The sequence below is a fragment of the Lepisosteus oculatus genome, chromosome 6 (genome assembly GCF_040954835.1).
Source record: "Lepisosteus oculatus isolate fLepOcu1 chromosome 6, fLepOcu1.hap2, whole genome shotgun sequence".
Lineage (NCBI taxonomy): Eukaryota > Metazoa > Chordata > Actinopteri > Semionotiformes > Lepisosteidae > Lepisosteus > Lepisosteus oculatus.
Window position 1 is genome coordinate 46,722,094 of NC_090701.1, and position 16,077 is coordinate 46,738,170.

The following is a 16,077-nucleotide window of genomic DNA, read 5'->3' on the forward strand; positions in this document are numbered from 1 at the left end:
AGGCAGCTATGCGAACCACTGCGCCTTTGCGCTGCACTGAACACTCTTCTTGCTCATCAGTTTACTGCGAGATTCAGAGGCTGCAGGGCGAAGGGGGACATCAGGTGAAGTTTGCAACGCGAGTGTCTTTGGTGATGAAATCCTCATTATTTCACCTGCGGTATAACAGGAACATAACATACAGTATTTACCGCACCCTTGTAGGCAGGAAAGGTAAACCTTGGTTTAGTGTTTTGCTCTTCAACTACTTTTCACAAATAAACTTAGAAATAGAAAAGAAAGAAATACAAGCAAAATTCTACCCAATGTGCCGTTCGCAACAGGAAAGATTATAATGGGAGATAAGCAAAACTGTGGAACCCTGTCGTAAAAGCCTTGTACGGACTTCCTGTTGCTTTAAGAATCGACATTGGCGTATTACTGTTGTTTTTAAGGGCCATGAAGAGAATCTCTTATATTTCTGACCTCCCGCTAAATTTCACCCTTAAAGGCACTCTCTGGTCCCCTGGCCTCTGAGTTCGGTTTGACTGCTGTGCGCCTAGGCTGTGGAAAACTCTCCCCAGTGAAGTGAGGAATGATGAGCCTCTGCTTGTTTCCACATCTCCTCTTCAGACCGGCCTGTCTGGACACGTCGAGGTTAATCCCACTCTGAGAGGAGGGGAACAACCACTCTCCTTCCAGTTTGGGCGTGTTCGGGGGGGCAGGGGGGATAGAGGACAGAACAGGAGCAGCGGGGCAAGGACATCCAGAAAAAGAAGATGTCAAAATGGACAGAAGGGAGGGGAAATAGGGGAGGGGGTCTAAAGAGATGGACATCTGGGAGGAACCATCCTGGAAAAAGTCAGGAAAAGCAGAAATCTTTAAATGAAGGGAGATTTGGGAGGGTGTGGTGGCTCTGTGGCTGGAAGTTTGCCGGTTCATATCCTGCGGCTGGCAGAGGAATCCTACTCCGTTGGGCCCCTGAGCAAAGACCCTAACCCCAACTGCTCCAGGGGCGCCGTATAAATGGCTGACCCTGTGCTCTGACCCCAAGCTTCTCTCCCTGTCTGTGTGTCTCATGGAGAGCAAGTTGGGGTATGTGAAAAGACAAATTCCTAATACAAGAAATTGTATATGGCCAATAATCTTAGTCTTAAAATCAGAAAGAAATCAGTTTATCATTGAAAATTGTGGGAAGACGTGAGTTTAATAATAATAATAATAATAATAATAATTGCTTACACTTACAGTATATAGCGCTTTTCTGGACACTCCACTCAAAGCGCTTTACAGGTAATGTGGACTCCTCTCCACCATCACCAGTGTGCAGCCCCACCTGGATGATGCGACGGCAGCCATAGTGCACCAGAACGCTCACCACACATCAGCTATTAGTGGGGAGGAGAGCAGAGTAATGAAGCCAATTCATAGAGGGGGGATTATTAGGAGGCCATGATTGGTAAAGGCCGATGGGGAAACTTGGCCAGGATGCCAGGGTACACCCCTACTCTTTTCGAGAAACACCCTGGGATTTTTAATGACCACAGAGAGTCAGGACCTTGGTTTTACGTCTCATCCGAAGGACGGTGCCTTCGGATAAAGGACAATTTTTCAATTTAAGGACAATGTCGCCTTCCTGGAGTAGGAGACAGAGTCCTCATGAATGCACACAGACAAATCCATGCAATCACGGCCAAGAGAGGTAAAATCAGGATATATCCACTTGGAAAGTGCATCACACAGCCAGATCCCCTGACAGCAGACCTCCAGCCTCCTGCAACTTCCACTAAATAAAGAGAGAAACTCTTTCTGCCACAATGCAGATTTATTCTGCATATATTTTAAGTTTAATAAATAACTGAGGCTTTTATTGTACAGTGCTTTGAGATAAGTGTTTGTGAACAGCACATTGTTAAAATAGGTGTATTATTATAAAACACATACAAAATACAGCGCTATAAGGGAAAACACCCCATGATGATGAATGTTAGGTCCATGTGGTTTTCTGTGTTTTTGCTGAAAGTTTACTTCAAGCGGCAGGGATTCTTGTTATTTCCTTAAAGCACATCAAATCGTGGCACTTCACAAACACTGACAGCAAAGCAACTGCTGTAATTTGTCCAACTGAACTCTTCCATTAGCTAATGATCCCAGTAGTTTTGGAATAGCTTGAGATTCTCTGCTTAGCTAATAAGCAAAATTACCACTGCAGACCTAGCAGAAAGCCTATTGACCCATGTAAGGATTTCATTATTAGTAGCTGTAATAAAAAAACATGTTCTTTGTTCTTGGCATCAGTTCTTTCAAATGTTACATTTTGACATTTAATGGAGGCTCTTAAATGTTTTAGGGCATATGAGACCAAATCACAGTAAGCTGTTGACTGCTCATAACCCATAAAAGACATGTCACACAGTACTGAAAAGGTGTAAATCCCCAAGCAACCACCAGAAATGCATTATTAACGAGCGCAAACTGTTAACACACAATGATAACAACTGATTATTATTTCATTTCCTCATCATCTGGAGAGAAAGAAGATTCAAATCTACATTAGCTCGAAACAAACTGCTTTGGACTTAATCCAAGACAGAACGTCTCTCTCCAAAGAAAGAATGGTAGAATTATGGGAGATTCACAACATTTGGTTGCTTTACCGACTTCAATTTGCGTTCGTGCAAATAACTTAGTATTCTGAGAATTACTGTATAGCTAACATTTTCTAATTTGGGTGGCACAATGGTACAGTAAGTACTGCTGCCTCACAGCCCTGGGTCCCTGGTTCAGTTCCTGGAGTGCTGTCCACGTGGAGTTTGTATGTTCTCCCTGTGTTGGCATTGGTGTCGTCTGGGTGCTCTGGTATCCTCCCACAAGAGAGGAAAGACGGCAGGTTAATTGGCTTGTAGAAAAACTGGCCCTGGTGTGAGTGTCTGTATGAATAAAACACTGAAAAAGAGTGGGTGCGAATAAAATGTATATAGAAATATTGACTTAATATACTGTATGTATTTTTTTGTTACCTTCAAAGCGATGTTTTGCTTTCTAGTATCTCCATAGAAGCAGAAAGGGTATAGCAGAGTTATAAAAGAGTGGTGGTAGTGGTGTGTGGGCTGTGAGTAAGGTTTTTAATTCTTCTGCAACTTAGCGACTTTGCTTCGCGTCTTTATGCAGCTATACGTAATATTAGCCTCCATGCCGGATAACAGTCACCGCGGTTTTCCTTGAGAGCTTCCACATCAGATCCTGAATAGCTCTAAAAGCATCGTGCGTCTCTCCAACCCAGCAGGGATCCATGGTGTTGTAATATCACCCACTCCGGTCCCGCTCCTGCCTGGGAGAGACTCCACGCTACGTCATTGGCGTAGGCGCTCCGGTGAATGGAGAGGTGCGGCCGCACTCATTAGCATTACGTACACACAGCAGCGCCGGGAGACGCAGAACCAGTAGTGGGGAGGGCAATGCAAAAGGCAAAATAAAAACCTCGAAAAACGCCTGCTTCCTGACGGCGCTCTCGGATTTCGGGAGGAAAAAAAGGGAGGAAAAAAAAAACCCCAAAACGACGTGAAGCATGAGCGAGGAGCAGACGCAGAGCTTGCCCTGCGAGAACCGTTCTGGTGAGTCGCACAAGTGCATTGCAACGTTTGGGGTTAAATGACCTTATACACTGTGCATTACCTCACAGGTAAATATCAGCTGATCCCGCTGACAGCTCGAATATGTGAAAATGCGCGTCGGTGCTATCTCCTGCTTATCTTTATATCTGGTCGGCTAAAATGTTATTGGCGTTGGATCATTTCGTCCGAACTCAAGAAGCTGGTGTTTGGACCCTTGTCAGGCGTTTTGCTTTTGTGATCAAATCTCTCTGGCATGATTGCTGCTGTAGCAGGGTAGTGCGGTGTGAATATGAAAGCGGTTCCGTATTTTTCGGCTCGGTACCCGGTTGCCCCTTTTGGACCTCGATGGTTTTCTCACGGATGCTTGGATGCGAGTTCGGCAGAAATGAAGTAGTATTGATAAGAAGGGGCATGACCACTCGCTGTGCTTGTGTTCAGAGGGTCTGGCTGCAGTCCACTACTATGACGTTATGGTTAGCATTTTTTTTTATCCTTTTACACACTGAAGCGTCCGTGCACAGTGCTGAGGTGATATACTATGCAAGATTGTATTAAAAAAAACAGCGTTTGAATATTTAAACATTGCATTTGTAGTCGCACAACGTGAAGCTAATGGCAGAATTGGATTCGCCGTTAATCGTGCACCAGTTATATATATTTTTAATTCTTTATTCATTTAGAATAATTAAAACACTGCTCTGCGTACATCATAACTGAAAGCAATCCCGAAGCTCTCGTACATACAGTATATGTCAGTGAATACGTATTTATCGTTATTGTGGGTACGTTTAAGGGCACGAATATAATTATTTGCTTAGATTCATGTCATCAGCTTTGAAAGAAAAGTCCGCGAGAGTAATTTCAGGTATCCGTTGTGCAACCGGGAAAAAAGGACTGTACAGTATAGGGATGAATAAAAGAAACATGATTACACCGCATTTCAAGGTTGAAAAATTGCAACACACACACACAAAATGTTTTTCGGTTAGGAAAAAGTGTATGCCAGAGATAATGTCTAATATCCTTTGAATTATTATTTTAAGAGTTAATTTTGATTTTTTTTCCGCTATGTTGATGTAATGGAATTCAGAAGTCTAAAACTTAATACTAAACATAGCCCAGTGTTATAGAAAGTAAATGCTGTTTCTAATGCTGTGGACATGCACTGTGTAGGAAGGATATAAAATCTACCTTTACAACTTCCATTTTTAGGGCTAGAGTAATTCATGCTGAAGAGGCTGTAGCTCTTACGCATTGCAAAAGGTGCAAGTGCACTAAATGCCCAGAGAAACCAATAAATAAGGCTTTCTTTGTATTTATGATGAAGTCCGGGAAATAATATGAAATTTCTCCTTGTTTTTAACTGTTCTTCTGAAATTATTCTTTTGTTATGTAACCCGAGCTATCTCCATCATGATTTTCTGGTTCGGGAGACAGTACACTACAAGATTACACCACTAAATGGTAATATCTATAATGTCTGCTGGTCTGAATAGGTGGCACTTTGCTGTCAGTGTTTTTGTACCGCTACATTGGAAACTACACAGAGTGTTGGGAAGCTTTTTTCTAAGGCAGCCATTCTGTAGTCAATTAGGCCAAATCAGTATTTAATAATGCAAATCAATTCAGTAGTTTCAGTAAAAAATGGTCTTCATTTGTACATTTCTAGGTATCTGCTAAGACAATTAAATTAACATTTGCAACAATTATTTCAAATGTTATTTTTGTCTTTAGAGTACCCTTTCTATTAACCAAAATAACTTGTATTAGCAGACCTTAAGATGTTCCTGTCATTTTCCTTTTTGGCAAATGTGTTCTAGGAATAAAGTCTCCTTCTGAAAAGGTCTGACTGTTTTCTGATTGTGCCCTTTTGGTCACATTCGATCATACTTATTTACAACCAGTCTAGATGGGCCGAATTGTCTCCTCTCGTTTGTAACGTTTCTGAGGTTTTTCTACTGTGTATAATAACCCAAGGACTGCAAAGGAGTGTGCTTCCCTTATAATCATACCATTTCAGTTATACAACAGTGTGTTACCATGTTACATGCTTTCAGTGTCTTCCTCAAGTAGTACTTTGTACCACTGATTCCAGCATAGTGCATCCTCCTGGCAGGAACTCTAGAATAATGGTCATTCTGGGGCTTTTCATGGTGTAATAATGAGGTTTGGAGTAAATAATTACTTTAATTTCGCCTCATATGCCTGCATAATAGAGAGGCACTCTGTGCTGTGTAAAAACAGGCTACCTTGTGTGGTGTGATCTTCCAGTAATAGCTGTTCACTGGGGGCTGCCTCACACTGTAGTTGCCTGCTATGTGAAAAGATGCACAGTAACAATATAGTAGGAATTAGCTTGTTAAAATGAGTATCCATACCGAAATACTGCGTATAACTTGAGCACATGTTCTCCCTTTGCCAAATTTGTCATTTCAGGTCAATGCTAGGTAAAGAAATGAAGGGGAAAAGCTCACAACAACAAAATCATTCACGTATTCATTGTAAATATTTTTTCCATTCTATATTGCATCACGTCGCTGTCCGTAACCACTTATCCCATTCAGGAGCTTATCCCAGGAAACGCTGGGCACAAGGCAGGATAAACTCTGGATATGACTCCAGTCACACACGCCACACAAGCAGGGACACCAGGGCCAGTTTTACAGAATCCAGCATGTCTGTGGACTGCTGGAGGAAACCGGAGCACCTAGGGGAAACCCACATGAACCCGAGGAGAACATGCAAACTCCACACAGACAGCACCCAGGAAATGAACGCGGGGCCCCAGCACGGCGAAGCACTAATGCTGACCACTGCGCCACCGGGCCGCCCTCCATTGTACTAGAAACTGATGCAATTCTTCAAGTCCTTCAAAGACAGTTCTTTTAAGAAGTACCCACTTCGAATGTATTTCACAGTATAAGAATGCTTTTCTTTAAAGGTTTGTCGATCTTTGAAGTTGCACAGAGTCTGATGGAAGAACGTTGACGTTAGGGGAGAAGCAGGAGTGTTTTGAACAGAGCAGAAATTCAGCAACAGGTGAAATGATGCTCTTGCGCACTTGTCTGTTAAATATAATCCCAAATGGTAGAAAATGAACCTCCGTTCCGAAAGCCATTTACATTTTTTTTCTTTTCACCATAATTACTATATCAGTTAGCGTAAGTGCAGATGTGGGGATAAATAGTCTGTCCTGGGATTTGATTTTGAACATTTAAACGTGATGTGCAAAACGAAAAGGGCTTTTATGCGTTTATTTTTTATTATGCAAAAGCAGTGTTTTGGTAAGCGTTTCTGATTACTGTTTGAGCAGCATGAGACTAGGTATGAGATACATAGTAATGTATATGCACAATAATTATAACCCATCCTCCATTTCCTTTCGGGATCAATGAAGTCTTATCTGATCCATCCAGTTCAGGGTTGAGGGGGAGCTGGAGCATACCCTGCCAAGCAGCAGGAACTGGGCAGGACACTCCCTGGATGGGGTGCCAATCCATCGCGCAGCAGACACACAGACACAAACACTCACACAATCGCACCAGCATCCATTTTACAGAAGCAAGTTATCCTACCAGTATGTCTCTGTACTGTGGGAGGAAACTGGAGCACCCAGAGCAAACCCAAGGAAACGCAGGGAGAACATGCAAACTCCACACAGACAGCACTGCAGGTCTGGAACTGAACCCAGGCCCTCAGCCCTGCAGGTCATCTCTGCATCGCTGTTCCGCCCAAAATAAGTCAAATAAATACATGAATTAATTGTATACAACAGTTATTAGCTGAGCTCATTGTGACACTACTGAAAAGTCAAGAACGTAAAGCAGAGAGGTCAATATACAGCGTACAGTGCCCTGCACAGGAAAGAGGATATCATCTCGATCATAAGATCCTGTCATACCATCTTTAGCATTTGTGAACTATTTTTAGCGTCCCGTGGGATGACCATGGGATACGAGTGGAATTGTCCCTCTTGGAAAATGAAGACCTGGAAAATCCAGTAACTGTAAACATAAAGGAAGTGATTCTGCTTTTCATAAGACTTTCTCCTTATAGGTTATAACCATGCACAAAATAATCTATTTCTTTTAAGAAAGGTGCTGGCTTAATAGTTTTTTTATTGATCACTGCTCTTCTCTTTTAACAATGCAGAGGGGGAAAATGGCTTTTGTCGGCCTGGCGGTTTCGTGCGATTAGTATTTTCCTGCTTAACCACGTACAGTACCAGCCGACTGCAATACACCCACCATACCGTACAAGTGTGTATGCGTGTCCAAATCTGTCAGCTGCAACATTTGCACTCCAGCACGGTGCACATTTCACAGTACACTAAAGGCATTATTACCCGATCAATCTGAGGGCCTTCCAGTGCAGCTTGTTAATTTTTATTGCATCCCAGCTATGTTCACCGGAGACATTCAAATGCAAATTCTCCGGCCCTGTCACAGAAGGATGAGTGGCCTTTTCAGTGCAGTGAAACCCGGCAGGCCGAGATCCTTGCTGAGGTTCCTCCAAGAGGTGAACGTACAGCAGGTGGAACGAACGAAGGCGACGTGAACCCTCCTGCCTTGTGTTCTTCAAAGATTAGGCAGGCAGGCAGTCAGTCAGCATTTGAAAATTAGAGCCTGATTTCTGCAGAAACACAGAGCCATCAGCTATCTACTTATGGGCTTCATTTACCAGAGAATCTAGGCAGGATACTGGTTTGCCAAATGCTGCAGTTGGTGAGCTATTTACAGAAATCACAGAATCTGTAGATCTTGACGGCAACACAACCCACACTATATCTTGGCATAATGTAAGACGGAAATCTGATTGATTCACATTTGATTGGCTATTACGCTTTGCACATCACTGTACATTTCTCAGATGTGTTATGAGCACATCTGGGCCTTATCAAGCTTTGGGTCCCAACTCATTTCAGATATCGTGCATATAAATAGGAGAATGAAACGGATTGTGTAGACCTTAGTTCAACTGCCTTTAAAGTATTGCTGGACTATATAGGTCATTGTTCTTCACAAAAAAATCTCATTCTTAAATGTGTTTCCCCGTCTGTGAAAATGTCTCTCACACTCCAGCTATGTCTTGTTCACAGCTCACTATTGTTAATGCTTACGTTGCTGAACTGCACAACTCAGGAGCCTATAAGAAAACCCAAATGCTGTTTGATCACCACATCACCAGGTCAGACATAAACCGAAGCCCTGTGGTGCAGTAGATGGGAGTTTAAATCAATTTTCCCATTGACTCAGTCATCTGTCCTGCACAATTTACTGGAAAGCCTGCTGGAAAAGGGCTGGTGTTATGTCTTAACTAGGGTGATTTCCCACTATTGAGATTAATACTTCCCTGTGTGGTATAACATTCTTGACATCAGAGGGAGTTAAGCTCATTACCATAGTAGGGATGAGAAGGGTGGCATTAACAGGATCTACTTTTGGTTTGCAGGCTGTTCTCAGCAATCACCAGAGACTCAGCCAAGAGAGCATTCCAGATCAGACATGGATTCTTTTTTTTGGAAGCATGTACACTCTGTACTTACTTTATATGAAGAAGAAAGACCATTTTTGTATCCCCAGTACTAGCAGACTACTTATATAGAATATAAAATAGTCTGTATGTACAGAATATTCTCCGTATATATTATTACACAGTATTAGACATAATACAAAACATGGCTTCTGTCATAGCTACACTACTTTTGAGTTTCCCTGTCTAAACAACAGGGCCAATATGGTGCATATCGGCTTCTTCTTCAAAAAAATGTCTTTTCCAAAATTCCAAAAACTAGTGTCCATAGAACTGCAGCATGTGTCTGAGGCTCTGCTAGCTTCCTAGCTTCATGGGCAGCAGAGTTTAAGCTCACTGGAAGCCTCTGCTTTCTGATTCCAAAGCATCAACTGACCAGTTGTCTTTAGCTGTTTGTTGACATAACCAAGGACAGCAGGTCATTCTCCACAGTTTACTGTGGAATTTAGTTTAGATGAGAATCTCCATTTTGTCTCCCCCTTTCACCCTCTTACAGGACATAAGAGAGGCTACAAACAAGAGCCTTGGCCTGTTGGCCTAACAGGCCCGCTTGGTAGTTCATTGATGCAAGGATCTCATCCAGCTGTTTCTTGAACGAAGTCAAGGATGAACTCAGTGACATGGCTGGGTAGCTAGTGGGTGCTAGTGGGTGCCCCGTGGTGAAAAACTTGCCCCCGGTTCTCAGCTCTGAATGCCTTTCCAAGGAGCTTCCACATGTGGCATCTGGTTTGTATTTCACTGTTGGTTTCTGAAGACGTTCACTGGGTTGACCTTGTCACTGTCTTTTCCTAGCTTTCCTTACAGAATAGACTTCTCTGTTTAAGATATTTTTATTTGTGAGTAGAGGGTGGGCGTTCAGCTCGTCTTATTGCTTTTGTTGGTTGTTTTTTTTTTTTTTTTGGACAGTACCCCAACAATTTTGGTTGAGTGTTTGTCTTTTGTTTGTTTTTTTGAAGACAAATTCATAGTACATCAGGTAGTACATCCTCTACTGAGGCGTTTAATGGCATTTGGTAACCTGGTGAAGAAAAATAATGGTTACGGAAGATACGTTTTATGGGCGGCACAGCGGCGCACTGGTTAGCATCGCTACCTGTCAGTGCTGCCTCTGGGCATGAGGTGCTGTCTCACGCGTGTTTGCGTGGGGTTGCCAGTGGGATTTCTGTTTTTTGTGTCTGTACTGTATGTGCCCTGCGATGGACTGGCCTCCTGTCCAGGGTGTGTCCTGCTTTATGCCCGTTGCTTGTCAGGTTAGGCCCCGGCTGCCCTACGTGACCCTGGATTTCCTGAATCGGTTAACATTAAACATTTCACAAGTTCCACTCTAGATAGATAGATACTTTATTGATCCCATGAGGGAAATTGCAGTGCAACAGCACAGACAACACAGACATAGTGTAATGAATGATACAATAATAATAATACAATACATACAATACGATCAGTAGAAGAGTTACTCGCAGCCCAGAACACACAAAGAACAGAGCAAAACCAGAACAGAACTATACACAAAAAAGTCGTATTGCACAATATTACTTTAAATAAATATAAATGTATTGCACAGGTGCCTGGCATATATTGCACAAAAAACGGTTTTAAAACGGGAAAAGAAAAATAACAGATGTATCAGTTTACTGTTCAGTCCAGAAACAGGTCGCTGTCAATGTTGCCTCCGCCCAGACGCAAGGTGGATGCATTGTACAGTCTTCTGGCAGAAGGCAAGAATGACTTCCTGTAGCGCTCCCTGTCGCACCGTGGATGAATCAGTCTATTGCTGAACGTGCTCTACACTTTTTGAGAAACGCCCAGGGAGTTTTAATGACCACAGAGAGTCAGGACCTCGGTTTAACGTCTCATTTGAAGGACAGTGCACTTTTTTACAGTACAGAGTCCCCGTTACTATACTGGGGCATTAGGACCCACACAGACTGCAGGGTGAGCGCCCCCTACTGGTCCCACTAACACCTCTTCTAGCAGCAACTGACTGTATTTATTGTTGTATTATTATGTTGTTCTGTGGTGTGTTGATTGTGCCTGGCTGCTGTTGCACTGCAATTTCCCTTATGAGATTAATAAAGTATCTATCTAACCTTAGTTTTTCCCAGGAGGTCTCCCAGCCAGGTACCGACCAGGCTCACCAGTAGCCTGCCTGTTGTGAGTTGCAGGGTGATATACAGTAGCTGAAATAGGTCTGAGACGGAAAATCAGAAGCACCAAATACTCCTGCCATTAAATAATTTAGTTAATTAAATTAAAATTAGCTTTGTTTGGTGAGTAGTAGTGTTGCTTAAATGTATTTGATGCCAGCATAATGTGGAGTACCTTAAATTGTTTTTTTAAGCAGGATTTCTCTTTTGTGTACCGGAGAAGTACAACAGTAAGCACAAACCTGAGCCTAACAAAGGTGAAATACATTTCTCATGGCAACGGGAGGAGTGAAAAAGTGCAAGTCTGTGACCAACTCAATTTTTTCAATTTCGTTCTGAAAGCTTTCAATGTGTCAAGAAATAGATACTGCTTTTGTTGTGTAGTGTAAAAATGGAATCACTCAGGTCTTCCTGATTTCTGCATTTACTAGCTGATGTTGTTGAAGTGTTTTATATCAAACTTGCGGTTTTAGATGTAAAATTATTTTTAACCTGTTAAAATAATTTAATCATTCACCTCCAGGCACCATGTGCAACATGGATCTCTTATTTAATCCCGGTTTATCATATGTATGGTCAAAGGTGACAATCCATTGTGTAATTTAGGTATTTGAATGGGATTATAGTGTGTAACCCCTGTGGGTCACAGGCCACATAATTAATATGTTAATCCTAATGTGCTGCATGACCCTGAGAGGGCACACTTAGAAGAATTTATACTGTAGATCCTTTTTTTGCAGTACTTTTGCAGACTATTATTTGTGTCTTTACAGTTATAATGCTGGTGTGCTACACATTACATTATTTAGTTTGTAAAGAAGAGTATTAATTTTCAGTACATGTGTAGGTCTTCTGGTTGTACTACGCATATATCAGCACACATTTCAGACAGCAGGCATCACGTTAATCAAGAGTTACACAGGAACCAGCAAAGGCCTTACTCTAGTAGACATTGACAGTTGGAACGTGGGCTGATATACTATGTTCTGAAATTTGCTTTTTTTCTGGAAATGAATGGGTCTTGTAACATTCCCATGGTGTCTTTTAACTTTTAGTTAATTGCTGGTTTATTATGAGTTCTTTATCTGAGTAAATCCATTTCTTTTAAAATATAAATTTGATTATATTTTTTATGATATATGAAAATATTGCAGTGAGATAGGTTAAGTAACTGTGCCATCTTTGCCCTTAAATCTAGGAATGCAGGATGTTTTTTTTTTAATATAACAGCTGTTTTGACTTTTTGGGTTGTTTTTAAAAGAACAACCACTACAGATCATCCTTGTTTTTGCTTTCATTGCAGTGAAAAATAATGGCATTACTCTCCTACTCAAAAAACAGAGCAGATTGTAAGATGAACTGTAGGCTACAGCAGTTAGCTAGCCTTGAGACGATCATCTTTCATGTGACAGCTTCAAACATGATTTCATAGGGATGAAAACTAATTTTTTTAATTGCATGAAATTTAATTCTTTAAACCCTTTCTAGTCGCTGAGATGGAACACGAACATTTATGCCATATTAATAAATATTTATAGGGTACATATGGAGGTACAGTGTTATTAAGGGCAAGTCGTGAAACACATGACATCAGCATCCAGTTATTAGGTTTTCTTCACAAAGCGCAAAGCAGGGACCTTATCAATCGGAACATGAATGCACTTAAATATCCTTTGATTGTACATTTACCCCACTCCCCTGGTTACATAAGGGTTTGCATCCTCAAATGTTTCCGTAACCCAGATCTTTCATAAGTCAGAAGTGACCTTTTCTTAGCTGATGAGTGAATATACAGTATAGAGAGAAATACCTGTTCATTATATAACGGGTAAATGAGGGATACAAAATACTGAATATTGAAAGCTGGTGCTTCCCCACAGGTGATGTTCCTGAGTTAGTCAAGCAGTTAACATCCCACCATGCTTATGGCCAATATAAAAATGCCAGGCAGGCCCAGCTGAAGCTAGAAGAAGAGATGTGAGTGATTCTGAGAGAGTGGTGATTGTTGGGGCCCGTTTGCAGGAGCTTCAGTGGTGAAGTCTACTCACCGTGCTGATCCTTCAGGAGAAGCAGTGGCTATGGTGCTGGTGGCATTGAAGTCTGAGGGAAAGTCGTCATCGGCTGGAGGCACCTGAGGACGCAACCGCATACTCCTCGACCGTGGTGTCGGTGCACTGGTTCAAGATACAAGACAAGAGAGACATGTAACCCTGTATCGGCCGACTGCAAATGTCCCTTTATGTGTGAGCAGGCAGTTTTATCAAGTCCAGTCCATCCCGAATTTCACAGACTACTGGTCAGGTTACAGTGCATAGACCCCTTAGTACACCTATAAAATACGCTTTTGTGTTAAAGTGGTGCAAAGAACACAGGCATTGGTCTATTGAGCAGCGGAAAAAAGTCATCTGGTCAAATGAGTCAAAAGAAGCCTCCAGGTTCAAGTGCTTAGTTCCCAGGGTGAAGGGTTCTGTTTTGGTGTGTGGTGCATTTTCCTGGCATGCTGTGTACATGGTTTAGGCCCTCTCAGTCCCTTAGAGGGGAAGGTAAATGCCAGTAAGTAGAAAGCCATTCTGAGCTATCATGTTCATCGTGAGGTGAAGCGTTTCTGTCCTGGTGGGAGTGGAATCTCCCAGGATGACACAACCCCATCCACAGGACAGGAGTGGTCACTGAATGGTTTGATGAGCATGAAAACAATGTAACTCACATGCCACGGTTGTCCCAGTCACCAAATCTCAACCCAATGGAACACTTACTGGGAGATCCTGGGGCGGCGCCGAAACAGCGTTTTCCATCACCTTCAACAGAAACCCCAGATGATGGAATTTCTTGTGGAAGAATGGTGACACATCCCTCTGGTAGATTTCCAGACACTTGTAGAATCTCTGCCAAGCCACAATGAAGCTGTTCTAGTGGCTCATGGTGGTCCAATTAATTAATTCCCTATTAAGACACTTTATGTTGTCGTTTCCTTTATTTTGGAAATTACCTGTAGAATCGCCATTCGTTATATTGAACATGTATTGTGAATGACCGCCCATGACATCGCGGCGATCCGGGCTTATTTATTCTAGCTGTGTCAGCGGGTGAGGAAGAAGGGACAGGAGAGCAGAGCTACAGGTTCACCAGGATGTATGGTGCTTTAAAGGTTCACAGGTGTGTGTGTGCTGAGCACAGGTTCACCAGGATGTATGGTGCTTTAAAGGTTCACAGGTGTGTGTGCTGATCACAGTGGGGAGTAGAGAGCAAGAGAGAGAATGTAGCAGCAGCAGTCCATGAGAGTGAAAGACACATTTCCCAGTTTATAGAGGGGAAGAGAAATGAAATAATCGCGAATCAAAAAAATAAATATTTTAAAACCTTATGATTAAGAATAATTAAACACCATATAAAGCATGCGCTTAAAAATGTAGGCAGAAAATGAATTAGAAGTGCCTTTTCACGCATTTACAAAAAAACCTGTACATTTCATTACCTGACACTGTACTGTTTTAGTAACTAAAAACAAAATACAGTAAATAATAAAACTGCTGATTTGATTGAAGAGCTTAACTTGTTTCAAATCCAAATTTAATCCCCATTATAAGTAGCGTTGTTGAATTTTGTTGTTAGTTTGAGAACAGTAATAATCTCAAAGCACTTGGTATAAGCTCTTAAAGCACTTGGTATAAGCCTATTCCAGCACCTGTTAATGTAAAGAAATCCATCATTTTCTGCATCTGAGAAACAAATTGGAAATTATAAAGTGATTCTGATAGGTGGTTACTTGCGAAATGTTGGATAGTAAACAGGATTCCAATGAACAATTTACAGTAGGAAAGGGTATAAATACCAAAAAGCAGTAAATGTAGCTATAGGCTGACTAGTGATTCATTCTAAAATACCTACTTAACCCAGCAAAAGAATGCGTCGCCGTGGAAACCAAACTGTGAACTCGTACAGTTACTGTATATACTGTACTCCATTCTTGTGACCCTAGATAGAAGTACCTATCATGTTTGTAAGAACATACAGTAGGTAGTATGAATTGGTTGAGGTATGTTCAGATAGTATTGAAATGCAGATGAATACAGATCACGTGTAGTACAATTTTATGTATATAACTAGAGTTCAATTCCAAAATTGGGCTGCTATGTGCGGGGAGTGTGTGTTCTCCCTGTGTTCAAGTGGGTTTCCTCCAGCTTCCCCAATTTCCTCCCACAGTCCAAAGGCCTGCCTGTCGGCTTATTGGCTCCCGGGAATATTGGCCCTGGTGTGTGTGTGTGTTTCTGTGTGTGCTCTGTAATGGACTGGTGTCCTGTCCAGGGTAGACCCTGGTAGACCCTGCCTTGTGCCCATTGCTTGCCAGGATAGGCTCCAGTTCCCCCGCGACCTTGTATTGGATATAGCAGTTTTGGAAAGTGATGTAATGTGATGAAATACATCAAGAAAAACTACTTTGTCAGTACAGTAGACTCGCAATTGACACGCTCTCGCTCACGAAGATCGGCTCCGGAAAAATAAAAACAAATATTGAACAAATGCTTTATTCTCCGAAAAATTCGTCAAGATCGCCTAAGAGAGTTAGTTAGTGAGCCTCTACAGCTGTCTTATTTACTTTTATGTACGTTTTTATACTGATATTGAATATCTTGTATTATCGTCAGAGGTTAGTAAGGGGGTTTATAGAAGATTATAGCGTACAATTTGACTATCCGCGAATTTGGCTCCTCAAAATCCGTCACCCCCGCGTGACCGTACTCAGACTGGAGATCTGCTGATTTGTCACATTGCGTATTATCGCCGTTCATTCGCTTCGCAGATGC

At 42.0% G+C, this 16,077-nt stretch overlaps 1 protein-coding gene across 13 annotated transcripts in view; it reads left to right on the forward strand.

Moving 5' to 3' along the window:
• The window catches only part of dtna (dystrobrevin, alpha), a 146,099-nt gene that overhangs the window by 21,942 nt on the left and 108,080 nt on the right, over positions 1 to 16,077 (forward strand). The window contains exon 1 of one of the 13 annotated variants that reach the window (XM_069191497.1): positions 3,370 to 3,593. The exons of the other annotated variants lie outside the window; for them this stretch is intronic. The gene's annotated coding sequence lies outside the window, so the exon portion shown is untranslated. Of the gene's footprint in view, positions 1 to 3,369; positions 3,594 to 16,077 lie in introns of those variants that run through there. 13 annotated transcript variants of the gene reach the window in all.